Source organism: Amblyomma mixtum, chromosome 2 (genome assembly GCF_055824585.1).
Source record: "Amblyomma mixtum isolate Tamu chromosome 2, ASM5582458v1, whole genome shotgun sequence".
In the NCBI taxonomy this organism is placed as follows: domain Eukaryota; kingdom Metazoa; phylum Arthropoda; class Arachnida; order Ixodida; family Ixodidae; genus Amblyomma; species Amblyomma mixtum.
The window spans coordinates 260,893,550-260,920,387 of record NC_143013.1 but is presented as its reverse complement, the minus strand read 5'-3'; the positions used below and the strand labels follow the sequence as shown (position 1 = coordinate 260,920,387).

General features: G+C 45.2%; 1 protein-coding gene across 2 annotated transcripts in view; it reads left to right on the top strand.

The window, feature by feature from the left end:
• The window catches only part of LOC149363749 (uncharacterized), a 295,934-nt gene that overhangs the window by 37,215 nt on the left and 231,881 nt on the right, over positions 1-26,838 (top strand). The gene's annotated exons all lie outside the window — the stretch shown is intronic.

Here is a 26,838-nt window from a genome sequence, read left to right as displayed (position 1 = left end):
AGAAACCTTACTATAGCCGGATAAAACTCAAAACGAATCGGCCTTTCTCCATCGAAGGACCCCCTTCCAGGTGAAGGCTTCGGCTGTTTTTCATGAGCATGCTAGCGTGACAATGCAGGGAGCGGCAGATTGAAGGGATAGTCCACTCACTGTCCCGTTGTCCCTCCATTGTCCCGTTAGCAGGTTCATGGGAATCGGCCGACGCCATTCACTGGAACGGGGTTCCTTTGTCGGGGAAAAGCCGCTTCGTAATGGAGCTGTATGCGACTATAGCGTCTACCAATATGTGCTTTGATTTTTCGCCTGTCGAAAGTTTGAAAGAAAACACAAGCTAAAAGAGTTCTCTCCATGGATCCCTGTGGATGTTTTCCTTGCTTTTGTGCCTCCCGCATTTCTTTGGTAAAAATCTAGCCTGATATTAACGTCGTGACACTTACAACTGCCTACTACTGTGAACTCGGGTCTTTTTGTGTGGATGATTGAAAACCAAGAGACGCAGGAATCCCGTTCATTAATCATGGTGATTGTTGGTATTTACGTGTCTTCCTCGTTTACTTGGAGAAAACGGAATATGATTTATTCCTGTGCTGTGAACTAAGCCGATCACCCTGTTTCATGCGAGGTTCGTCATGCCTGACTCCGGTCTGGCTGTTTTTTTTCCGCGGCGGTTGTCGTGAAGTACTAACCAGCTATGCCAACCCACCCGAACTTCACACCGAAATCAGTGCGCAACTTTCATGTTTCAGGCATAGTACAAGTGCTGCCGAGGCTCTGTTGCGAGGTTCTTGTAATGACGAAGGACTCGAACTTACAGTGCTGAAAGTTTTAAATGCACGACACGAAATTTTGAAAGTCTCCCATAACCGCGGTTCTTTGAGCGAGGCACTTTGCTTTTCTCCCCGCTTCGAAGGGGAGCTCCAAGCGGTTACGTCTGAAAGCTTGGAAAGCTGGTGCTGTGAACTGAATGGTCCGCAATATCGGAATTGCGTTCCGCAAACACCCAAAGAGTGAGCTGTATTGCGCATGAATACTACGAATTGACAGCGTTTCTGGGGAGTTTCCAGGTCAGAGCCACGCGAACCGTTTAGTTAGGTGCCCTTGGATTCGTCTGCTATAAAGCCTACGATAAAAAAAAAAAAAAGAAATATATGACGCACGAAACAGCACGGCACTGACGTTAGCGGTAACTAACGACACAATCAAACGGTAAAAGCCTGAAGAGTAGTTGGTATTATATATTTTTTTTGAAGAATGCCGTGAAGAAGTGCGCAACAAAAATAAAAACAGCGACAAGACAGGAGAAGTCCATTATAGCTTGTTGGTTTCGTGAAACTATCACAGAACCCAGACGCCTGTACATTGGTTTCCATTTTCTTGTTATTTCACAGTTGTCATCGAATTAGCGCCCGTAGTTAGCAGGTCTGCACAAGACATTTGGTTCCTTTATGAACGAGCTCGGGAGAAACCGGGAGGCATTGGAAGACCTCTGCGTTTACAGCCAATACGATAGTGCGGAAAAAGATTTAGCTTTTCTTCTTCACCCTCGATGACTTTATATCGCTTGCGCCCGCAGCAAGCAGACACGACTCGCCCGTCAAGAACACGAGCCACTGTGGTTCAGTTAGAAAAAAATGTTTTATCGATGTTCGTAACGGGCGGAAACAGGGCGACCTCCTGCGGAGTTACAAAGTCGTTGTCTTATTGAGTTTTTTGTTTTTTTTTAACGAGTACTGCAGCGTAAAAAGCTCAGTACGTATGGTTGGTAGCTCTTTCCTGTTTGATTCACCCGGATGCAAAGAGATCAGGCGCGCACAGGTCTCGTATCGACTTCCTGCTGCGCACAGCGGCTCTGCCTGACGGGAGTTTGGCGAAAGCGCCATATACGACGTTGCCAGTTTTACCTGGTTGGAAACATTGCTGGGGGAGACACGTGAAGGACGCGACTAATGAATTCACCTGCAGCCGCTCATTTCCATGCGGGCCGTTAAACAGCTGACGCTAAGTGGAGCATAGCGTCAACCGTAGCGAGCAAAGCCATAGTGATAAACCTTGTTCGCAAACTTTTTCGCGACCAACAACGCGCTCGCCTGACAAGACAAGGGAGGGTGGGATTTCTTGTTGCCCCGGAATTTGTTGTTTTCTTCTTGCCTTTCGCAACACTCGTCCGTCGTTTTCCTAGTTCGTCCTGAATTGAAACACGTGGGTAGCCGCGAACATCGACCATGTCATGTCGAGAAATGTAGGTGGTTGGATGTTGTCGGAGGTGGAAGCGTCTCTGGTTGTTTGCGTTAGTTTTGTTGCGTGCTCGGATGTTGGCCGGGTTGTACAGGGCTCTCGGAAAAGAGGACGCGTGGAGGAAGTTCAGCAGTTTTTTTTTTTTTTAATATTTGAGAACTATCGCACCGTGTGCAGAGAGTATTTGGTGGGCGCCTTCCCTTTTTTTTGTGTGTGGATTACAGTGCTGCTTCTAAAGCACTTCAGAGGTCCCGCTGTTAGGGCTAGGACGAAAAGAACACACAGATGGAATAAGTTTTGTATAGAGCATAAATTTGCAGGTAGCACCGCGTTCTTTCAAATGATAACGAAAAGAAAATTCAACACATTTGATAGCGATACGGGTCCAGGCAGAAACATTTTTTTATTATTATTCCCCGTGAAAAAAATGCGCCTAGGTCGAATTTAAGGTTTTGGCATTAAAAGACGGGTACCTAAAAATAACTTAATTTCTCCTTTTTCTCCGTGAATGCTTTGTTCTATAATATAATTCTCATGAGTCTTGTTATTAAAATCTAAGAAATAGGTAACGCGCTTTTTAGAGGGAAATAAATGTACGACTTAATGGCCAGAGTGGAATCGCGACGTTGAAATTAACTTCTGTCACAAAGGTTGAACTCTTTATAGACAAGGAAAACGAAATGCGCTGATTTGTAATCGAAATTCGAAATTGATCAGCGTGTCTTAGAAAGCTTGCCCTCTGGTTGCGCTGTCTTGAGGAGCCTCTTTCAGTAGACGCTCCTTTCTAGCCCTGTTCGTGACAGACGATTTAATCTCCGCTCCGTTGTGTTCTTCATCCTGCTTACCGTGTCGAAATGTTTTCGTCATCCAGTTGCTTTATCTTGTTGAATATCCTTATCAGCTATGGGAATGATCCGTAGGCCACTTCGGCTTTGGTCGCAGAAGCGTTCACTTTAATTGACTGCTGCTTGTCGCTATGATAACATTGTAATCACTAACACTGTGATGATGATAACACTGATAACCATCTGTAAGCTGTTATTTAATCTACATTCATTTTAAACCACACAGGGGGTTATCAGTATGTCCTCTTAACTTGCTGAACATATAATGCCGGTTTAAAACATCTCAGGCGAAGAACCCTAAATATATTCAAATGATGTTCAAGCTAAAGTATTCCGATTCCCTGTGAAGTCTTGTCAGTGGTTTAAGTTAGAAACTGCGTCTCGCGCCGATACAGAGTTGATGGCGCCTTTGTCAGGCTTAGACATCTGCACGTAACTCCATCAGTAAATCAGTATATTTACTCTTTATTGACTATTTCAGCGTGTCCGACCTCCAACGCAGAAAAGTAGTTCGGTATCTTTGAAAGTTCAAATATAAACTTCAGCTTCCTGGCTTACAAACGTAAAGTCAGGAGCGCCTCCATTGTCTGTTGTCCCTCGTCATGGCTCGTCTCTCATTTCCACTCTTAAGTTAACCCTTAATTGCATACGTAGATTTGACAAAGTGCAAAAAACATTGTATTAGTATTATCAACGTACTTATATGAATGAACGTATAGGCCAGTATAACATAAACAAGTAATTGAGCAAGTTAAACTCAGATCCTGAAATTTAACGTGCACCAGCAGTGACCAATCCTGACATTTAGAAAAAGTACTTAGTGAGATTTATCTTTACGATCGCAAGCACTAAAGCTGTACTTTTCTAGAGTGTTAATTCTCCCACTAGGGATTGTTTTCTTCATACAGTCACCACATTGCCACTACTCACTTGCTAGTTCATAGAATTCTTGGCTCTCAACTCGGACTAGCTGCAAGACCAGTTGGCCATCGTGCGGCTATCCTGATTCCAAATCAACGGCTGACACAAGAGCTTCACAATAATATGTAGTATCTCTCTCTTCCGTTTCCGTCATACGAGCTCACTGAGAAAGTTATTTATATCGAGGACTCGTTTCCTGTCAGCACATATCAAAATATACGCTTTAATTTGGAAACTTACTGCCTAGAAGCCTTTTCTACTACTCAGTTATCAAAATGTAAGACATATACACCTACAGCGTACGGCAGGTATTCCCTTTTTATGCGTAGCATATTGCAATCACTCAGTTCAGCCCTTGGGAGCGGCCGGGCAGCCACCAAACCACGTGATGTGACGTCACGTGGTTTGGTGACGTCACGTCACGTGGTGACGTGACGTGACGTCTTGGCTTAACCAAGCTAAGCCTGGGCAATTTTTTTTTCCTTTAATATATTTTTAACGCTTAAACGCGGAAAGCTAAGCGCAAGCTGCACGTGGACAGTTTCAGAAAAGACACCGCACATTGTCAGGTGCTCGAGGCATGGTTAAGGCTGAGCTGATCGATTAAATTTTAGCTGAGCCTCTCAACTCAGTGCGCTCAGGCCTCGAGAAAAAACTCACCTCGTTACCATTCATAGATAATTGCTTCTCGAAAATCTCGCTTTTCTTTATTTGTTGCACTTATTGATCATTTTGTTTACTGCTGAAACGGAGTTGGTGCTTTCAACTAAATTTTCGCACCGTCCAAATCGCAATGATAATTTATTCACCCTGATTACTCAGCGTGTGCGCGCCACGTGTAAAACTTAATTGACAGAGGACAATCGCGGTTCCTAATTGATGAATCCCAGCTTTGTAGCCGATGCTCCTAGGTTCGCACTTTTGCATAATCTACGGGGGTCGTCTGACTTCATTTATAGCGCCGAACAAAAGAGCTTGTGTTTGCGTACCAGAGATTGCGCGAGAAAGAGCGTACTTAATTTGAAGCTGCCCTTTGGACTACAGAGGTTCCTCTTTGACAAAGCTCGCAAGCATTGTTTTATCTCGTATGCTGAATATGATATCCCGTATTTTGTAGTTCAATCTTCGGGTGTCTTTGAAAACACTCAGCTTTCCTTCATGCTGCTTTAAAGAAATTCGCATTCAAAAAGAAGCCCAAGCATGCTATCATTTTCTCAGCTGAGCTCGCCGACGCTAACCCAACACTTCAAACAACCGGTTGCTACGACGATCGCGAACAGGTCGATTATCAGGCATGTCTACGATTGGGAGTGGTGGCTCAAAAACAGCGACGGTTGCTGGTCTGATTAGAAGAGGATGAAAGAGCTGGCCTATTCGATCACTGCAATGGTACCGGCTTCCAAGAATCAGTCATCTCAATCGGCCACATATTCCTTCTTCGTCAAAGACTACTATCCACCCAGCACATGTAATCAGCCCAATATCGACCAATATCGCAATCGGTTCGAGACTTATTGGCAATAGCCTGTCCAACAAAGCGTAAGCGCTCCATCAATTTTGTTGTCAGAAAAAGAGCTGTCCTATCTTACATCGGGCATGCCGGTTGTCTGAAAGAACGTGGCAGCTATCACTCGTTGGTAATGTTTTTGTAAGCATGCGCAGGTGATTACCATGAGTATAAAATTGTTTTTCGCATGAAATAAAATCAATTGAAAGTAAGCGCTTTGTACGTCTTTCCTTTTCTGTCGTCCTTGTCCTTTCGAGCGCTTTCACTGTCAAAAATGGAAAACCAACTCGCCCACTCAATTCCATTACCCAACAAAGGTCCAGACTAATACCATATATAAGCGATATCGGGCAAATATTGGAAACGTATCCATGAAGGCCGGCCCAACAAAGGCCCAGATTGAAACCATATATCTGCAATATTGGCCCGATTACATGTGCTGCTCTGGGTACCTGCAGTAACTTTCGCCGTTGACGTCCAAAAGTCACCCCTACCCTGAAGGCACCGCCGTAGTTAGTAGCGCTATGTTAAGTCCTTTTCGGTGCAACTCAAACACGACGATGTGCCTTCGGTAATGTGGAGTACAGGTGTCCTTCTGCGTCGTTCTTTATTAGCGCTGTGCCTCGTATTCCAACTCAAAGCAAACTTTAACTCGATGATCGTGTTTCATGTGACGGATGTAATTAGTGAGGTTTTCTGCAACCACGCGTAGTATCAGGCGCTTGGGCTTAAGTGGGCGTACAATACGGCGGTCGCGTACGTTGAATGCAAGCAGGTTCAAACGGGAAATTGACGCGCGCGAGTTCAATTTCGTGTGTGTTGTATATTGATTTCATAGGGGTGCTATTGCTGAATCATTGGTGAGCAGTGCATCCATGCGCCACTCAAGGGAATTGCGTTGTAAGCATCTCTACTGGCTCACGTTATTACTTTTTAGCTGATTCCGAAGAATATTAAGGCGAAAGCCTTTAATGCCTTATCGTTTTCTTCAGAAGTTTGCCGACAGAAGGTTGTCAGGAGAGGTGTCACGCTTTTCGGTTGCTCGAAATGGTTATGACGTACGAGTGCGCGGATTCTTAGTAATGAGGTGACCCACGGATGACTGACGTCCCTTTTAGGAGCAGACGACAACTAGGTGACGAGACGTGGGTGACGACATTACAAACCTAATTACTGCGAACAGAGCCATGGATACAACCGAACTCATCGAAGCAGAGAGAGAGTCGTGTTAAAGAAGCAGTCAAAGTCGGCAGTCAAAGTGTGTAGTTGTAATGTGTAGTCAAGGTGTGCAGCCAAATAAAGCACTAGTAGAGCACAAACAGTCTCGCAGTCAATGCCAAACAGTGCACCAGGAAAGGCTTTCGCCTTGTAGCACTTCAGAGAGCCAAAGTGCCCCCTTAATTTTGCATACCATTCTTATGCATTTTTCTCTTGATAGCCTATAAATCATTTCCGGACTCATCATCATCACCACCTAGATTACGTCTGCTGCAGGTCAAAGGCCTATCACACTAAAAATAATTATCTCTATCCCAGAAGACATCTTAATGCGGAGAGGGGGTCCTAGATAGTCACATGGCAGATGAGGGTAGAAAATCTGTGGAGATAGGATGGGAGAAGCTCGCCTACATCAGGGTGGTTGGATTCCTTCGGAAGAGGTGTTGGAACTACAGTAGACGCAACACTGCTGATGATGATAATGATGACGCCCTGCTTGTGAGTGTGTTATGCCTGCAGCTGCATCACGGATGAAACCTGTTGTTCAGTCAACTTCCTTTACATTTAGTGTTTCGTCACGGACATAATATGCTTAGGATAAGACTTCACTCCCCCACCCCTGCTGTGCCTCTCTTTTGCCTGTCGATAGCTCATCTGCGTCGTAAGCGTTGTTGTGTAAGCATCTCTCTTCCAAAAACTTGAACTAAAGCAGGAAAAAGGATAAATCACAAACAAAAGCTTTCAATATCGGCGTCTCAGGAACAAGCATTTCGCATCCGACGAAGAAAGCGTGTTACGAAAGCGATTCGAGAGGAAGTCATGGACACGTTAGGCTTGCCCGTGCGTTGCGTCGGCTCCACCGTACGTTGTTGCGTCAGGCCCGCGTATGAATCTGTCCTGAGCGAGCATTTCAAGTCCGCCGCTTCGAATGTCATCCATCTTTTACTGCTCTTACCTTCCGGCGTTATTGAGTACCTTTTCAAGAGTGGGAAGAGGCAAAGTTCAGCCCATAGGAAGCCAAACTGAGGTTTAGTGCTCAGCTGGAGCCCCTGTTTGTGAGCTGCCCTGTAGGGCTTCCCCTTGCTTTCATATTCTTTCGTGCTCGCGGTAAGATTTCTGCCGGCTTTGGTGAAATCGCGGCGTTTTTCTTTACGTTGTCTTAGCGCGTGCTCGGTTTCCTTCGCTTTCTCTTCGGCGCTCTTATAGGATTCGCACGCTGCGACGCCTCCGGACTGCGTTATTTGAGGAACGGAAGTACGAGCAAAAAGTTGAAAAATCGAAGGACAATACGAGAGTGACCTGTTCTCTGAAAAAAAGAATAAACAGAAGCTCTTCAATCAAAGCTCGATGCTGTGTCCCTATAGTGCGCATTTTGGAGCATGCAAATTCCTTCTGTGTTACAGTTGAAAATGTAGCTTTTTTTCCCCCTTATCAATGTTTGCTCGAAAGAGCATGAAGTGCTTCTGAGTTTATTCCGAGAAATAGTTTTAAGCTGAAGCTTTAACTTTGATGTCGCATGTCTAGAAGGGGTCCCTTCTCTGAAAGCTTCACTAAATTTGGATTAGTCGAATAAGCTGGAAGATGTGGCATAGAGTTGGAATGTTTATTGAGTTCTACAGCCAGTCGTGGCGTGGTATTACCTTAAAAAAAAAACTGAAAAAAAAACGATAAAATTGTGCCAACTCCTGAAATTGCTTAAACGTAGACCAGTTTATTCTGTCGCGCCTCAAACTTCCACACCAAAGACGAGTTCAAAACGACGCGCACTGGAAAAAAAAAAATAAGTACCAGGAGGGAAAGACAACATGGTCGCACCAGCAGTAGCAGCACCGCTTCCGACATTTTCTCTCGCGTCGTCCGTCGCGGCCGCGCGAGTAGTTGAGCCGCACCTCAGTGCATACGTCACCCTCCGTAAAGCCTATCTCGCACACGGCGTACGCACCTTCCTTGCTGCGCGGGCAGCTTGAAAAAATAAACACAACGAAGAGCAGGCAGCTCGGCGGATCTTCCCTCTTCTTCTTTCCCTCTCTCATGTACACATCTCGCCACCGAAGAACCTCCTCTCTCCGGCGGCGGCGACCAATATGCATCGCTGGTCACGTCAGGCCATCACTGAGATAGCACCGCGCACACACACGAACACACTTGCAGACCAACATACACATACATAGAGAGATGCACACACACACACGAGGTCATAGTTGCCTCCTATCGGGCACATATGAGGAGGCGGCAGGGGCATCCGTGCGCTCCCGCTGCTCCCTCCAAGAGTGGGTGAGGCTCCCTACTTGGGTCGGCGAGGCTCCCTAAAGGGTAGGGGGGAAAGGATCTTGGGAAGATGATGCGGAGGGATTCGAGCTTTCGCAGAAAGAAGAAAAAAACGAAAATCAAGAAGATCTTTCGCCTCGAACGACGGTGTCAGCGACGACGACGTGGATGGAAAATGCAAGCAGGTACCGCGGGAACATATCTGCGCCACGCCATATTCGCTGCTTCTCTTTACGGAGAGTGGGCGAAAGTTTGAAGACGACACACTGTATATGCGCACGTGCATGTGTGAGTGCATATATTTCGTGAATTCTACTTTAATTTATTTCGCAGTTTTTCTCTTCTTTTCCTGTCCACTATCTTCTTTCTCTAGGGGTCCGTAGATTGGACTGGGAAGCGGTCGAACAGACACCAGATTACGCGAACGCCCGGCCGTCTCTGATCACCGCGTGAACAAGTTTGCATTCGCGAGAGGTGCTGGAGAGAGCTTTGAATGTAATTTTTTTCTTTTTCTTTCGACTTTCGAGCCTTTCGTTTCATCGCCCCTCTTTTGTCGTCCTAATTGGAGGAAAAGGCTTACGAAAATTACGTTTTGGACGTGATATATGCCGAAAGTTCCGCGAACAGATAAAGGATTTGTCCAGGCTTACCAGACATCTCATTCCTTTCTTTCTCTCTTTCTTTCTTTCTTTCTTTCTTTCTTTCTTTCTTTCTTTCTTTCTTTCTTTCTTTCTTTCTTTCTTTCTTTCTTTCTTCCTTTCTTTCTTTCTTTCTTCCTTTCTTTCTTTCTTTCTTTCTTTCTTTCTTTCTTCCTTCCTTTCTTTCTTTCTTTCTTTCTTTCTTTCTTCCTTTCTTTCTTTCTTTCTTCCTTTCTTTCTTCCTTCCTTTCTTTCTTTCTTTCTTTCTTTCCTTCTTCCTTTCTTTCTTTCTTTCTTTCTTTCTCTCTCTCTTCCTTTCCTTCTTTCTAGGCCCGTGTACTGTGCGATGTCAGTGCACGTTAAAGAACCCCAGGTGGTCGAAATTTCCGGAGCCCTCCACTACGGCGTCTCTCATAGCCTTAGTCGCTTTGGGACGTTAAACCCCATAAACCTTTCTTTCTTTCCGTCTTTCTTTCTTTCTTTCCTTCCTTCCTTCTTTCTTTCTTTCTTTCTTTCTTCCTTTCCTTCCTTCTTTATTCTCTTCTTTCTTTCTTTCTTTCTTTCTTCCTTTCCTTCCTTCCTTCTTTCTTTCTTTCTTTCTTATCTGTGTGAATTTGTGAAATAATTAGGGCGAAGCAGATAGTGTGTGGCTTTGAGAAACCATTACCTTCGCACGTGTAACTTGCTCATCATTCTTTTTTTTTTAACATACCGCTCTTTTTGCGCAGATCAAAGAAAACCAAACATTTTTTTGGCATTATTGAGAGCTTACATTGTGAGCGTTTTTTTTTTTTTTTAAGCGTTCATCACAACGCCGTCTTTCTCTTGCGTTTGAATCCCGATTTCTGAAACGCGAGCAGACTTTTATGTGCTTTAGAAATGTTTGTGTGTTTAGAAGAGCGGTTTTCTCTGCGCATGATAGCCTTCGGTTTGCAAATACTCAGCGAAAGCAGAGTGTTACTTGATCCCTTTGCCTAACAAGCCCGTTTCTGGCTGCTTTCTGCGTAGCAGTGCACAACGTAAAGGCTTAAATCCCTCGAGTTCATTTTTCATGCATGCATATCATGGGCGAAGAGGCGAAGATAACCGCATTCACGAAAGGAAAAGCATTTCATGAAGTGCATGGCCTCTTAATGTGTGTCTGCATGGTTCTGCGAATCCGTTCATGTTCACGCTCCCTTCCTTCGAATAAATGAATATTATATCTGAGAATGTGATACAACTGCGCTTGCGAGCTTAACATCACGGGTTGCGTCACAAATAATGCGCTGTTTTCCAACCGCCGCTGAGCTCAGCACTCGCGACCAGAAAAGCGGAAGACCTTAGTTCCTAACATGTTGCGCCAGGGAGAGTTGACACCACTCTTTTATTCACTAATGAGACGGTCTCTTTAAGGTAAGCCTCCCTCTCTTTAGTGTATGGTTTAGGCTGAGACAAAGAACACCTAGCCGAAAGTATAAACAAATGAGAAGATAATACATGGGGTGTACTGCTGAGAAAAACTCAAAGTGCGAAATAAGAAATACGTTGTTGCAACAGCTGCTTCGCTAAACCTAGTTAAATTTATTAACAAGCAGCTTTCCAGTGTGTGCGGAGTGCCTTAGTTATAACCATCGTTTCGTTGTGCGCTCCTTGGTACAATAAAGATACAACGCTTTACAAAACATGATAAAACAGTAAAGAAGAGCATGTACCAGTAATTCTAGACAAGCACACTTTTCAACGAAAAGTTGTTTAAGAACACAATTTTTCGCGTATCGTAAGGTTGCACCATATGCATTAATATATCTTCAGATCACCCTGGGACCCCTGTAGTAATGTTCAACTTTGTCGGACTGAAATTTTGAAAACTGGAAAATTGTTGAATACTGTTGTGGAAATATTGAAGGTAATGGTCCATTCTCCTGATATGTAGCAAAATCTTTCTTTTAGACTATTTCCTTCAATCGCATCGAACATTTAAGACTGCCCTAGAAAACCAATGGGTAATGTTGCAGACGACAACAAAAACGTTAATAGAAAAAAATGTAACACCACCGTCAGGTGATCTGCGGGCATATTAATTGTCGTAGCGAAATCTTACACTACATGAAAAAATTACGTTCATAAACAGTTTCCCGCTCATAAATGCTTTTGTTAGAATTTTTGGGCGCCTCTTCTGTTTGCTGTCAAAAAAGGACACCATATCGCAGTCTTGATAAGAGCGGAGGAAAAAGTTTAAAAGCAAGATTTTGCTAGGCCATTCCCATCAGCATGTTCATAGCAGTGCCTTACAACTTCAGTAGTTGCCTCACCGTTTAAAGTTTTTTTCAAAAAAGCTGGACCTTTTTGAGCGCCTCAGAAAGCACTCTATACGCAACTAGTCCGTCATGAATGGCGCGGAACCCTTCATTGATGAACTGTACCTCAATACCTGAGCGAACGCTGGTTTCCGTTTCCGTGGTGATGGTTCAACCTAGCCTTTAAGTCTGTTTTGCCAAGTAGAAAAATAACAGAACAGAAATAGGTAAACAAAGGGGAGACGGTTCAGGAGAAAGGGCTGGAAGCAATGTCGTCTTCGTTGTGAAAACAATCCCACGGCTCTCCGATCACCCAATCACCACCCAATCATTACCCGACGTAGCTCAGCGGCACTCCACACCCCTGCTTCTTTCACCCTTCCGCCATTAGGCCGAACAAAAGAACGATAATGCCCATAAACACGTCATGACCGTGGCGATCGCCTCCATAGGCACATATATGTATGTATTTGTGACCCCCATCGAGCCCTCTCCCGTTATATTGATCTCTCCATGCAGGAGACTCAACGCTCGTCCGAATATAAGAAGCAAAGCAGCACATAGAGCGCGGAATCAATGAGGCACGCGTCATTAGGGCGCGCGACCAATACATGAGCGCAGCGTATATTTACCTACTCGCAACGTCAACCGTCTGCGGCCCTCTGCGGTTACTGCTTTCCCTGCCCACTGTTTTCTTCTCTCCTTCTTTTCTTCCGTCGTACATTTTTCTTCCGTCTGTTTGTCTTTCATACACTGGCTCTTTTCTTGACATTCAATACTGTTTGGTCTCGGTTTCGTGCCTTGGCCCATTTCCGCCAGACGCTAAAGGCTTTCTCTCCCTCTCTTCTTGCTCCAGTTTCCTCTTCTATTTCCCTCTTCATTCTTTTTGTCAATAATGAGTTGGCGGGTCCTGTATCGCGGCGTCTCTGCTGCGCTACTCGTGTTTATGGGGAGAACCCATTACTCTTTCCTGATTGCTGGCCAGACCGAGTCTCTCGTCTGCCGTCACTCAAAGCGCATTGGGAAAAGTACGCGATCATAGACGGGAGCAGTGGTATTCGAGCCACATCTTCTGAGAGGAATTTTTTAATGTGGTGACGTTAGAAGCCTCATCGGAAAAAACAAAACTTTTTCGTCGGAAGCTGAATCCTCTGAATTGCTGGAAAGGAGTGACCTCTTCAAATGGGAGCATTCTCACTGACTCGAGAGAAGTGACGTCACCAGACAAGTAGTGACGTCACTAGACCGGAAGTGACCGTCGCTTCCGGTAAAGGCATCAAGAGCTTCTAATGCTATCGCATTGCCGACATGTAATGTAATTAGATGTACCTGTGACCTTTTCCTTCCATGTCTAACATTCTTTTACAAACAATCTGAATATTGAAAAAATGCAAGGTACTGGTATAGAAATATTGAAGGTACTTGTCCATTCTTTCGATATGCAGCAAAATCCTTCTTTTACCGCAGCGGTGTTCTACTGGTTGAGCATCCGCCTTGAATTCGGGAGGATCGGGGTTCGATCCCCAGTGCCACCGGGAACCAACCGGTGATACAATGGGTTCAAGCTTTCCCCTGACCCGGTGCACGGCTTAATCAAAGTGAAATGCTTGGGAAATGGGTCTTTGACCCCACCTTGAGCAAACGAAAATACCTTGTGCCATGGCGCTCTTTGGCCGCAGATGCCCTTGCGCCATAAAAATTCACTATCATCATCAAAATCTTTCTTTTATTGTGTTACCTTCACTCGCATCGAGAAGTTAAGACTGCCATAGAAAACCAGTGGGGAACGCTTTTGACGATAACAAAAACGTTAAACGCAATAAAATTCAAGCCTGCCGACGGGAGACACGCGGTTATATTGATTGCTATAATGAAATCTTACAATATATGAAAAAACTCCTATCATAAACTCTTTCCCGTTCAGAAATTTTGTTGTCCAGAATTGTTGGGTTTGTTAGATTTCAATGTAGTCTACATGTATTGTTCCGGGTGCCTATACATGCCGAACTTTTCATGTCCTGCTTTTTTGCTGCGTCTTCCCGCGTGGTGACTTTTGGTTCGCAACGTGACGACATATGTACTGACTTTTTAGATGGACTTCAGCGAGCTGGACTTGACTTCGTAACTGACATGACTTGCTGCAAGGACCACTGAATGCCACCGTGAATGTAGGTGTATAGTGGTTTTACGAGGACTTCCAGCATCGACTGAGACATTTAACAAAACGACGACTTCATTGGACACATTTAGAATTAGTGGGCTTGGCCTGACTCATACGCACATGGAGGGACTCAGATCCCCCACTGCCTTACTCAAGCTTCCACCGAGGCCTAATGAGTCAACGGTGGCTCAGTGGGAAGAACCCCACGTGGATTAAACGGCAAACAATTTGGTGGGCAAAACTTCCCTTCTTAAGAAAAATGCAAAGCAATGGAGAAAGTTACGTGAAAAAATAGGGAAGAAGAAAAAAAGTTCCGTCCCTGCGTTGTACTCCTGGTTTAACTCGAACAAAAACCATGTAGCTCCCGAAGAAAAAAAAAAGGAATAACTAAGTTCTTCATGAGTGTGTGCCTTTTAGCGTTAGCCGCTCCAGTTAATCACGTTAATGAAGCCGCACCTTACTGCGCAGAAGGGCTTTGCAAATTCTTTGCAAGAAAGTTAAGCACTTTATTCCACTTAAGCTTTCGGCTTATATTCCTATTTCAACACTCTGCATACTTTATATTAGTGTGAAATCATACCGCTGCACTGAGGCAAGTTAAGACATACTCAAGCCCTGTATATATCTCAGAATTCATCAGGTAAGGCCCTATGTATAAAGGCCATATGAGTAAGTCATGTATTTTGTGTATGAAAGACCATTAAGGTATGACATTAAGAGCGCACATTATATCAACTGAGATACATCGTCATGAATGTCTTCTATGTGTGCCAAAGTTAATACTTAAATAACTAAATGACGAATTCGTGTGCATGTTTACACAGAACAAACAGGGTGTCTAGATAAGCTGCGCTGATACAGTTTTGCTCAGCCTCACGGCTAACTGCTATGTCATCCTATAAAGCTGCAGTGTACCTAACTCGAATTAGAGCTGATGTGTTTACTCGAAGCGGCTTTTTTTTCTATTATTCTTGCTCTACGCGCTCAAAATCTCTAGACGAGGGCTAGCGATGAAGATTGGCTCAGCCGGCGGCGTCACCGCTCTCTGCTGCAGCTAGCAAGCCATGCTGGGGAGTAATTATGTCGTCGCGACGCTAATTGGGACGCCTCGGCCAATCAGCCTCGAGGTCAATGCGTCGACGCCACCTGGCGATTCCCACTCCTCGTGACAAGGCTCGTTACACTGTGATGTCGCCTCGGCGGCTGTAAGTCCCTCGTGGGCGTGCAGTCAGTCGCCTTCGACGTGCTCCCGCGTGTCCTGAGAGGATCGCACGGCAGGCTACTTAGACGGCGAGCAGCTTTTAGGCTCCGGCTCCTGATGGAATGTGAAGAGAGCTTGGTCGCAACGGGTGCCGAGGGCAAAGAAAAATAGCAGCTGAAGTCGACATTGTAACCGGATCTTGTCGAGAGCTGAGTTACAAAACAAAGGGATGAGGAGACGTGTGATGCGATTATTCATTCCTTCGTTGGTTCGTCTGTCAGTTTGTTCATTCGCTATTTCATTCATTCGTTCGTTCATTTTCTGTTTGGTCTTTCGTTTGCTCATTCATTCATTCATTCATTCATTCATTCATTCATTCATTCATTCATTCATTCATTCATTCATTCATTCATTCATTCATTCATTCGTTCATTCACTTTCTCGCTTGCTTCCCGTTCATTCATTCATTCATTCATTCATTCATTCCTTCATTCATTCATTCATTCATTCATTCATTTTTTTCGTTCTTCAATTTGTTAACACGAGGAGTGCAAAACAGTAAAATGCGGATTTGGCCACTTGACAGCGCTGCTGCCTCGTTTACGAGAACAGACTGTTAGGGAACAAGGGGACATGCACATTTAAGGCCAATATATAAATAAAAAAGTCCATCGAGAAAAGAAAATATTGTCGTTAACTTTTTTGGGGGGTTGTAAATAATGTGTAGTCAGCAGTACGACTTTCGGTTAACGTAATATAAAGTTTTTCAGCGTAGAAGTGCTGACAAAGTTTAGTTCGCCATGCATGTTGACATGATCACTGAAATAAAAAAAAATAAACACAAAGCGGCATATAACAACCGGGACTCGTTGTCCCAAAGCTCCGCATTGGCTGTAAGAGACGCCATAGTGCCCATACGAGTGGCCGCAGATGCAGTGAGACATTTTGAGGTTCTTTAACGTGCACTGACGGCGCGCAGAACACAGGCGTTTTGGCATTCTGCCTAAATCTAAGTGAGGTTGCAGAAGCCGGCATTCTACAGCGTGGCCTTGTGCTCAGTAGCAGCCCACGGCAAGCAAAATATAAAACGGCAAGAAAACTAAAAAGAAATATCACTTAGGCAAATTAAAAAAATATATATTTAAGAGAGACTAGCTGCGGTTTGGGAATTCCTGCACGGGGCTTCTGTGTGCAACTTTTGAACAACAAGAAAAAAAGGCTGCGCTGAAAAAGCTGTTTTGAGGTCTTTGTTGCGCGTCAGTGTAGATATGTGAGTCGAAACCCTTAATTTGGGGCTTGACTCCGCTCTACCGGTGTGGCTGTGACTTCCGTCATACGTAATTTGACTTAGTGGGTCCAGCTTTCGTTTTTTTTCTTCTACCGTCGCTCACCGGGGTGCTGTAAAAGCAAAGGTCTCTTTCACCTTGGGCAAGCTTGAATATCCATTCGTAATGCATGTACTGCTGTGTCATCCTTCAGGCTCCTTCGAGCGCAGACTCCACCATCCTGGACATCGTTTATCACTAACGTTATCACTATCATCACTGTCAGGAGTGTTTTAATGTACCTAGTATGTGCTGATTCGTTTAACTTCTTATGACAAAATCCAGGGATAAGAAGTATAACCGAGATTTTTAAAGAACTGTTTAGGACCCATGAGGAACATTGGAGGGTCCAGAAGAAATTCTATAATTAGCTATTTTGGCATGGTATCTTTAAACCTTCACAAACGTGAAGCAACATCTCTGGGCAACATGTAAAGCTGGGTAACTCGAAACTTCATTACTGTCCGCCAACAAAAAAAAAAACTATCAAGCGCTGCCAGGCGGGTTTAAGTATCTTCGTGCGTAAGGGAAGAACAAAATTGAAATAGCGATTTTAGGAGCGTTTTCTTGGAAACTACGAAGTATACTTGGCTCAGAGTTTCTAGTGAAAAAGCTGGAGATTAACATAGACCACGTCTCACAACTTCTACGCCTTGGAGTAGAAGCTACGAGGGCGAGGCAGTGGAACAGAGATCTCGAAACTGTTGTCTCGCACTCGTGTAGCTTCCGTTCCACTGCGGGTAAGTTTTCAGACGGGGTATAACGTAACTTCCTTTTCTTTTTTTTATGCGCTTTTGGCTGTACTCAAGAATCTTTCTGAGGCCAAACCACGAAGCTGGCTTGCTCTTCCAGAGGCTGTGAAAGGAGCCAGCCACGGCTCAGCGCCTTTACCGCCTCCCCTCGTCCGGACTTCCGTTAGTCCTAGCACAACAATCATCGCTCATCGCCGAGGCTTTTTTCGCGACAGGCGAGGGCCCTCTTCCGCGCATTTCGCAATTGGGGCCAATCCATTTTCGTTTCTTACGGGTCCGGTAAAGCTGGTGCCTGTCTCTGGACACTTAATTTAGGCGGAAAAGTTTCAAAGCTCTCTCTACTTTCGATACTAACTTTCGCATGAACAGCAGGTGGTGGCCCCCCATTAAAGCACCGGCCAAGGCGCACAAAGACGATATACTACGCTGTCTAGAGCGTTTTTCGCGTGCACACACGGCTGCAGTCTATTTGATTGTCCATTTAACATCCGCGGGTTCTCAGGATTGAAATTTTTTGTTGCGGAAGCAACACTACGCTAGGTGTGAGCGATTTCGTAAAGCCCCGGAGAGCCCCAACTGCGCATGCGCGAGGAACGAGTGTGAGACAGTTACTGCGTAATTTCCTTTCCTCAAATACGATTTTCATTTTCTTCATTACGACCCCTCTTTCACTCCCACTTCCTCTCTGCCTCTACAAACGGATGACGGGTGTCCACCGAGATATGTGAGACAGTTACTGCGCAGTTTCCTTTCCTCAAATACAATTTTCATTTTCTTCATTACGGCCCCTCTTTCACTCCCACTTCCTCCCTGCCTCTACAAACGGATGACGGGTGTCCACCGAGATATGTGAGACAGTTACTGCGCAGTTTCCTTTCCTCAATCACAATTTTTATTTTTTTCATTACAGCCCCTTTTTCTCCTTCTTCTTTCACTCCCACTTCCTCCCTTCCTGTATGGTACGGTTCAGGCGTGCACCGAGATGACAGAGAATTACTACGCCATTTCCTTTCCACAAAAAGTGTTGCGTTCAAAGAGCAAGGCATCACGTCGAACGGGTGGTGGCGTTCCGTGGACTCCCTGGCAGCGCCACAACACGCTGTGTCGTTCCATTCCTAAAGGTGAAGCTTAAGTGTCATTAATTAGCAGTTAATTATTATTTAGTCACTACTCAGTAATTGACCATTAATTAGTAATTTGTTATTGGTTAGCAATTAGTACTTAATTATGTGTGACGTCATCCAGTGGTGACGTCCCCAGTGCCACAGAGCCAGTCAAAGTGGTGCGGAAAACGCTTTCGCCTCTGCGAACTTTAGACAGTAAAAGTGTCCCCTGAGATGCCGCCGCCGCTCCGACTGCCGCGCCGTTGCTTCCGCAATTCTACTCGGGCTGGTGATTGGTCAAACCACAGCCAAATTTTGGTGGTCATAGTGCTTTGTCAGCTTTCTTTTAAAGCGAAAAAAATTCCGCGAGGAAATTCAGTATAACAACCATAATTTCCGGGAATAGCCCTGATAGTCGTTGCGAATGTGCCTTCGCGCAAATATTAAACTTGGCCGCCGCGGTGTCTCAGCGGTTATGGTGCTCGGCTGCTGACCCGAAAGATGCGGGTTCGATCCCGGCCGCGGCGGCTAAAATTTCTTTGGAGGAGAAATTCTAGAGGCCCGTGTACTGTGCGATGTCAGTGCACGTTAAAGAATCCCAGGTGGTCGAAATTTCCGGAGCCCTTCACAACGGCGTCTCTCATAGCCTGAGTCGCTTTGGGACGTTAAACTCCATAGACCAAACCAAACCAAAATATTAAACTTGATTTTCGCATTTCTCGTTAATCCGGAAGTCCCATTGACAGCGCACGTAACCAGTATGTGGTTTAGTATAAGCAGTTGGAAAGATAAACGTGACATAAAATGTTTTAAACAAACATGATATAATTAGCTATCTATCGAGGGGATGTTCAAGGAACGCATAAAACAAAGAAAAAAACCTGATACCGTGATTACCACTCTCGGCAATGCGTAATGCGTGATGCTTTATTGCAGAGCAAGTGCTGCGGGTGATTCCTTGTATGCCATCGCCACTGACGCCGCTCAACCGGAAAACTTGCCAGTAAGAGTTGCGCTGTAAAATTTTCTAACATTTCACACAGCAGCAGTCGTTACTCGTAAGATGGCGCAGGTTAGTCCAGCGGTCGACACCGCTTGCTTTTTCCTCCGTTTCTTCGACGAGTGTGCAAAAAAATGTGCACAAACAATGGAAGAAAGTCTATTTACTAGATTGGTTTGGTTTATGGGGTTTAACGTCCCAAAGCGACTAAGGCTATGAGAGACGCCGTAGTGGAAGGCTCCGGAAATTTCGACCACCTGGGGTTCTTTAACGTGCACTGACATCGCACAGTACACGGGCCTCTGGAATTTCTCCTCCAAAGAAATTCCAGCCGCCGCGGCCGGGATCGAACCCGCGTGTTTCGGGTCAGCAGCCGAGCGCCGTAGCCACTGAGCCACCGCGGCGGGGCCTATTTACTAGAGACGCGACTGTAGCTGCTTTGTAGGAAAAAGAATGTTGATCTTAAACTTCTTCAGTAGTTTTCATGACTATCCATTGGATAGGAGATTTTAAGGCTTTAAGGAGTTGTCTTCCAAGATTAAAACAATGACGCATGTGTGCAGTTCGGGGAATTAATGTACGAAATTTTTGGCAGCCTGAAAATTGTATTGGTTTATCCACAGATCTCGCATGATTGTCAAGATTAACTTAGAGGGCTAAAATTAGCTGTCTCTTTGGTGCCTCGCAACTTTTGTGTATGTTTAGCATTTCTATGAAATCGGGGTGTCTCCTGTATATAAAACTGCAGTGGGGCACTAGGGACGCCGATGAGTGTTTTATTTACACCTGTCGAGCCGGCGCGGTGGCTCAGTGGCTATGGTGCTCGGCTGCTGACCCGAAAGACGCGGGTTCGATCCCGGCCGCGGCGGTTGAATTTCTTTGGAGGAGAAATTCGAGGCCCGTGTACTGTGCGATGTCAGTGCACGTTAAAGAACCCCAGGTGGTCGAAATTTCCGGAGCCCTCCACTACGGCGTCTCTCATAGCCTCAGTCGCTTAGGGACGTTAAACCCCATAAACCAAACCAAACCATTTACACCTGTCACGCCTTGCGCATGCCTTGCACAAAGCAGGTGAATTTGGGCTGTAATGCTGCAGATGTGAAGCTATAACTGCATACTGTCGCCTCCTCACTCGTCGCCCGCCCCCCCCCCCCCCCCCCCACCCCCTCTCCCCCGAGTCGTTGTCATCGTTTGCTTCCTTTCCACTTCGTCACTCTCACCTTCTCGCCTGGCTTCCCTTTCCCACTGGCTTCTTTGTTCTCCTCTCGAACTGCTAACTAACCCTCACTCTATTCTTCTCCCCACACTTAACTGGACTTGACCTGACAAAGGTCACACCCTTCTTTTATTGAGCCTACACTTAACGGCGACAGTCCTTACGGGTTGCCCTGGAAACGCTAAGCTCCATGTATTCTATTTCGTTTCAACTTTTGTTTTTGCTTGGAAGAGAGAAGTGCTTCAGTTTAGAGAAAGTTTTTTCACCCTTCCAGCTATGACAGTTTTAGGGAGGCGTAATTATTTAAAAGGCAGATCAAGCTGACCAGTGCGCGTCAGTAACACCTACCGGATGATTGCAATGGAAGTGAGAGGTCTAGGCTTTCTGAGACGCAAATTGGGAAGAATATTAGCTGTTGTCTGTACTTGCGAATAATTTGGCCTCTGTGCTCGAACGTGTGCACAATATCCTCTCCCCCCCCCCCTTTATGTAAAGCACGAACGGGCCCTTAAATCATATATGTACACAAATGTATACCTGAAACCACACCGGCTTTTAGAAATTTCCGAACAGTGGACTCACACTCTGAAGTTCGTGGGATAAATTAAGAAGCAAGAACATTACGTACAACTTAATTTGAAATGAAGAAGATACGTCCTCCCAATGTGCTCGGAGAATAATCTCGTTTCAGAGTGCACAGGTCGAAGCATTGCGAAAAGGAATAATTTATTCCGGCGTCGTCCGCAGGTGTTATCTGTTGAGCGTTTCTTTTTTTTTTTCACTAGTTTTTTTATCTATGAACCATGCACCAGTTGACCCTACAAGCCACTCTTCAAAATTTTTTTTTTTTGCCTCGAATCAGTGCTTAATGTACAGCTTTGAATTTTCAATTGTGCGTTTCATTTCTAATTCCTGCACAGCCAAAAGCGAGTTTTTTTGTCTTTAGCAGACACGACGTGTGTTGTAATGCATTCGTATCCCTCAAACGTATATATAATATGAATCGCTGATATAAGACTCTTTTAAAGAACGAACGTTTCTTCATGCCGAGTTTGTGCATAAAACTAAATCGTTGCGAGGAAACTGTTACTCTATACAAATAAAAAATAACTACTTCGCTTAAAACGCTTAGCTTAACAAGAACGCCATTTTTGCAAAAACGTTTTTTTTCTGCTTTTACGGCGAAAAACTAGCGATACTTTGTTCTCTAGTTCGAGTGGTTGAGCTCAGAACTATGACGCCCCCCATATTAAATGAAACTGAGCGATGACAAGGTGGCACACTGTATGGTCTTATTCACAGCGGGGATCAATGAATAATCTATAAATAGGCAAAGCGTGAAACTCCGCACCCCCTCCCCTGAAAAAAAAAAGTTTGCTTAGAAAGTGCACTTTCAAATAACTTCGTGACCTTAGATCGCTTATAGACTAAGATATTCAACCTGCCGTCACAGGTTGAGCAGCGGTGCGCCTTGAAATTCGATAGTTCTGGTCGTCACCTCGAAACGATGTGCTCTGTTGTAATAGCTTCGTGTAGTATTTACTTTTAGTCTAGAATAAACTAGGAGCCCATTTTTTTTTCTATATTTGGCTGTCACAAAAAAAAGAACAGGAAAAATTGTTGCAGAATAACTGTCAGTTTTTCTTTAACGCACTTGCGAACTGTGCAATATTATATCAGGCTATAAAGACAGCCGGCATTAGTGGCGAGCTTCATTTGATCAGTTACAGTATTTCTAACCCCTCTATGGCCTCGAAAAAGTCGTATTGTTTCAACGTACTTAAACCCAGTATATGGGCGAAAGCATGTGTTCAGCCTGGTTGGCTCATGGTTTTGCTTTGCTGGGTCGTCGGCATGTCTGGCGACGATATTAGTTCGATAGTAGTATTATTTTATGCGGACAATGATGTGCAATCCAGAGCAAGAGAATGTGTTGTACTTTAACACGAGAAGTGATAGGCAGCTGCGATAACGTAGTGCTCTCATGCAGTGGCCAGCGAGGCTGATCTGTTCTCGCCACCACGGGTTCGAATCCCAGTCGAGGCAATATTGATTTATTTATGTCTTTGCCAAGGTCACCCTCAAGGCCAAGCTTCACACAAACTTGGTGAGCCCGTTAGGCGTGTAGTTCTTTCGCATTAAAACATCGTGAAGGCAGTTCACATTTTAGATACAGCTCCCAATGAAGCGCTGTCGCAAACAGCGAAAATATGTTCCCGTGTTTCAGTTCCTACTTATTTCGTCTATATCGTAGTTCTAAGAAAGCTTTTGCGTCTCATTTATTACGCAGTAAAAAAAGCCTGACTGAAAACCTTTTACTTGTTAATGAAGGTGCATGTCACAGCACGATGTGAACGAAGCGTGCAGTACCCATATCACGTGCGCCGTTTCGCAAATTCACGTCTTCAAGCGAGCACAGCCGAGCACGCAGACGGCCGAGACCACACGTCTTCAGTCCTCCAACATTTATCACTTCTCGCGCATCGAAGCTGTGAGAGCCTTAGAGTGCTCCTCTGCACAAGCGGTTTTATTCAGCGACCGAACATGAATGAATTTCGATTTCCCCAGATTCCTTTTCGGCAGTGAAAAGGGCAAAATGGGAACGCTCTGAATCACCGCCTCCGTAAAAGGTTAGCGCGGGTACCTTTCAAGAAGCATTTGCATATTTAATTTCGACAGAGCTTCTTCTCGACTTTTCCTCGAGTTCCTTTCTTACATCTCTTCGGCTTAGTTCTTCGCCTTTTTTTTTTCTTATCTCTCACTAGCAGCCTTATCAGCAGAGTTTCCCGCAACCTTCGCGTCTCCTCGTGCAGCCGTTTTATGTATTACCCTGAACTGTTAGTGTGGCAGCTTCTTTCGAAGCATGCAGAGCGCCTCCTATCGCGAAGACTTTCGTTGTTTTGTTTTGTTCTCGATTTTGGGCCTTTTCTTTCTGTGTTGGAAATTTCAACCGCGCATACTGGAAGGCACTGTGCGTTCCCAGTTTCCAGTTTGCTTGTTTTTTGTTTTTTTCCCCTCTGGGTTCCGCGTTTGCTTCTATCGCTCGTTATCAGCTCGCGAGCAGTCATGCTCTTTTGAGCTTGCTCGCGCTCTGCCCTCAACATCAGCTTCAAAAAGTGGGAAAGCGAGAAAAATGAGAGGGAGAGAATAAAGGAATGGTAATCAGCGCCAGGGCCAAGATCAAACACACGTGTGCGAGAATGACCCGCTGTGATAGAGGAGCAATAAGAGAGCGACAGAAGAGGCGCGTAGCGGCGAGGAAACGAAGCAAAGAATAACTTATGGGCGTGAAGAAAACGGATGAGCCGCTTTTCTTCACGGCCGTGTCTTTTCGGTCTCGTAGACGAAGCCGAAGCGGCCTCTAACAACTGCCATTCAAACAACCGCCCGTCCGCCGTCGCCGACCGGAACTTGAAAGCCGTTCCCTACTCCTTCCCTCCTACTCCCTTCCCCCCTTTTTTTTTCCTTCATCTTGACTTCCTTCCTTTCTTCTTTCTTCTTCTTGCGTTCTTTCGGAGCACTTCCTCTACCGGCTTCTCATGGCGTCCAGAGTTAATCACAGCAGGGGCGAAGCAAGGGTAGTTAGGTGGATACTATAGAGCATATAAACAGGGTCATGGTCAACAACAAAGGTTTGAGCGATGTAATAGCGTCCTTACTATTCCGAAATAGTCCTTGATGAGGCAACGCGGTAGAATAAATTACCTGGACTCAGTTAAAAATCGCTGGGAAAAGCACCCTAGATTTTGTATGCGCAGACTGAACTCACGGCGGTTGCTTCAAAACCCGTGCCGTCATCGCCGAGCGCCGCGAAGTAAGTTGGGAAATGCGTAAGAATTTCGGAGCCTTATTTCCGTGGCCAAATTCGCATTCCACCAACTTAGAAATTCATTCTGCGAATTTTGGCGAACGCGTCGATATACCTCGAGGGATTTTCGTGGTGTTCATGTTATAAGACTCCAAGCGCGGTACCTCACAAACGAAGTAGCCGTCATACAATGAGACGGGTTTTGCAAGATCTTTCTCAACCATTTGTTCGCCCTTATACATTTGGTCCATCATCTCACGCATTATTTTGGTCACGCTTCAGGTTATTAAGTGAAACATGCTTAAATTATGCGGAGAGCTCCACGCGTAACCTGGATTTCAGAATAACTCAGGGAGGCTGCGAATCAGTGGTTGTCAAGGCTTGATTTTTTTTTTCCCGTATTCAACCGACTTGTCCCTTGAGCCACGACTCTATTCTTCAAGTACTGCTGCTCCAACACGTGTTCTCCCATCTCCGCAGGTTTTTCGCAACAAACGCCAAAGATTTCATAACAAATTTTAAACCCGCCCTTTAAATATGCAGCACCTCTTCGGTACCAGCATCGTGCATTTGAAATGGCGGCCGCAGAAAGGGCACGTGCTACGCGCGTAGGTGGAGACCGATAAGCTTTCTTCAGGCTCTTCAACTATGCCTGTCCTTACACAATACGGCTGAATCACCAAAGACGGCGCCGCCTCAGTCAACGAAAAGACGCGTCGAATGTTGTGCGCGCCAAGCTGTTCTTTTTCTTCTCTCTTTCTTTCTATCTTTCCTACTCTCGAGCGTCCTCTTCCTCCCTTCCGTCCTTTGGAGTGCACAAGTCTCGCACAATGCCAAACAATGGCGGAGATCTGAGGCAGCGTCTGCGCGCCACACCAGATCGTTAGTTCAAGTTTCCGAGCCACTGCATTGACGTCTAGCTGGAGGCGCGCCGCGCTCTCCTCGGCTCGTACCTTCTATTCATCCTACTCTCTCCCCCTTCACTCACACCTCCCCCCCGTTCTGCTTTGCGCTCATCCTTTCTTTCCCGCTTTTTCTATTATTCGTTCTCTTTGGGAAGAACACGGGAGCACGAGGGAAGTCCGTCGTCCTTTGCCAGGTCTATTTACGGTAAGAGGAAGCCGCTTCGCTTCCATGTCCTTCACCTATCTTATCCCTACTACGGGACGGCTCGTCCCCTACCTCCTGCACAGCTGTATTCTTCTTTCCCCGCCTGTGAAGGGGCACAAAAGCGGTTAGGCCCGCTTCTTTAGCACCGTCGCCTAGCTGGCGTTTGACGAAGAACATCGCTGCCTATCTCGCGACATTGAACGAAAGAGCGAGCGAGTGCGTTGTGCGCTCTTTGCTTCGGCTCCGATGAATGCCGTGGCCCTAACAGTATCTCCTCGCTCCGCCTCTTCAGGAACAGTTGCGCGCGAAAGGAAAACAGGGGGATTGTCTCGCCGTTTCCTTTTGTCTGATCAATGGAGGGGGAAAGGGGGGGGGGGGGGGGATGCGTAAGATGGCGTTGATGTTTGGATTCCTGATACACGGCGACGGGGGAGTTGTCAAGAATAATCTCCATCTTTCCCGTCCGTTTTCTAGTTAGGAGGCTGTTATGCAAGCCTCTCTGTGGAGGGCCTTGGGGATGAAGTTAGGTTTACTCCATCACGCTTGTTCTGAGGAAGTAGACGAGATTTTTTAGAGATACATACACACATACATACATACATATTTATTTTGTCATATTTACACATGGATGTATGTGTGCCCGCGGAAACGCAAGACAGGGCGCTTGTGGGCGGGCCATGGCAATCAAACAAAGTGCAGACTCAGTACAGACAAAATTACATGGTTTGCAATATAAAAGAGAGAAAAAAAAGAAAGAAAAACATATTGATAGGAACAACAATCACACTTGCACACACAGAAAAAGTAGGTCAATTACATAGATTAGGAGGATACAACAAAAAAAAAAGCAGCCGTGCTTCATAACACATGTCAACAAGACCTTCAGAGTGTTTCGAGCGATTATGTCGGTGTACCGTTTTAAAGGTTCTAGACGTAACTAGCCAGGATTTTACTTGTGATTTGACCTGTTTGAGAGTGCAATAATAGTATTTTTGTTGGAAGCTGGTTAAAAAGGAAAGGGATGTAGAACATTCGGCACCTTTTTCCATACTATGTATATATCTTGGGAAGTTTAAACGGCTCTACTTTTCTCAGTATTTTAGGTTTGTTTACAGGAAGCTTAAAGTTATTAGAAAAGCAGTTTCTACTGATTACTACATGTGTAAATAAATCTTGAATGAAATACACATCAGCTGCTAGCATTCTTTCAGCACTGTCTAAGGCCTCCTTAGACATGCCATACAAGATGTC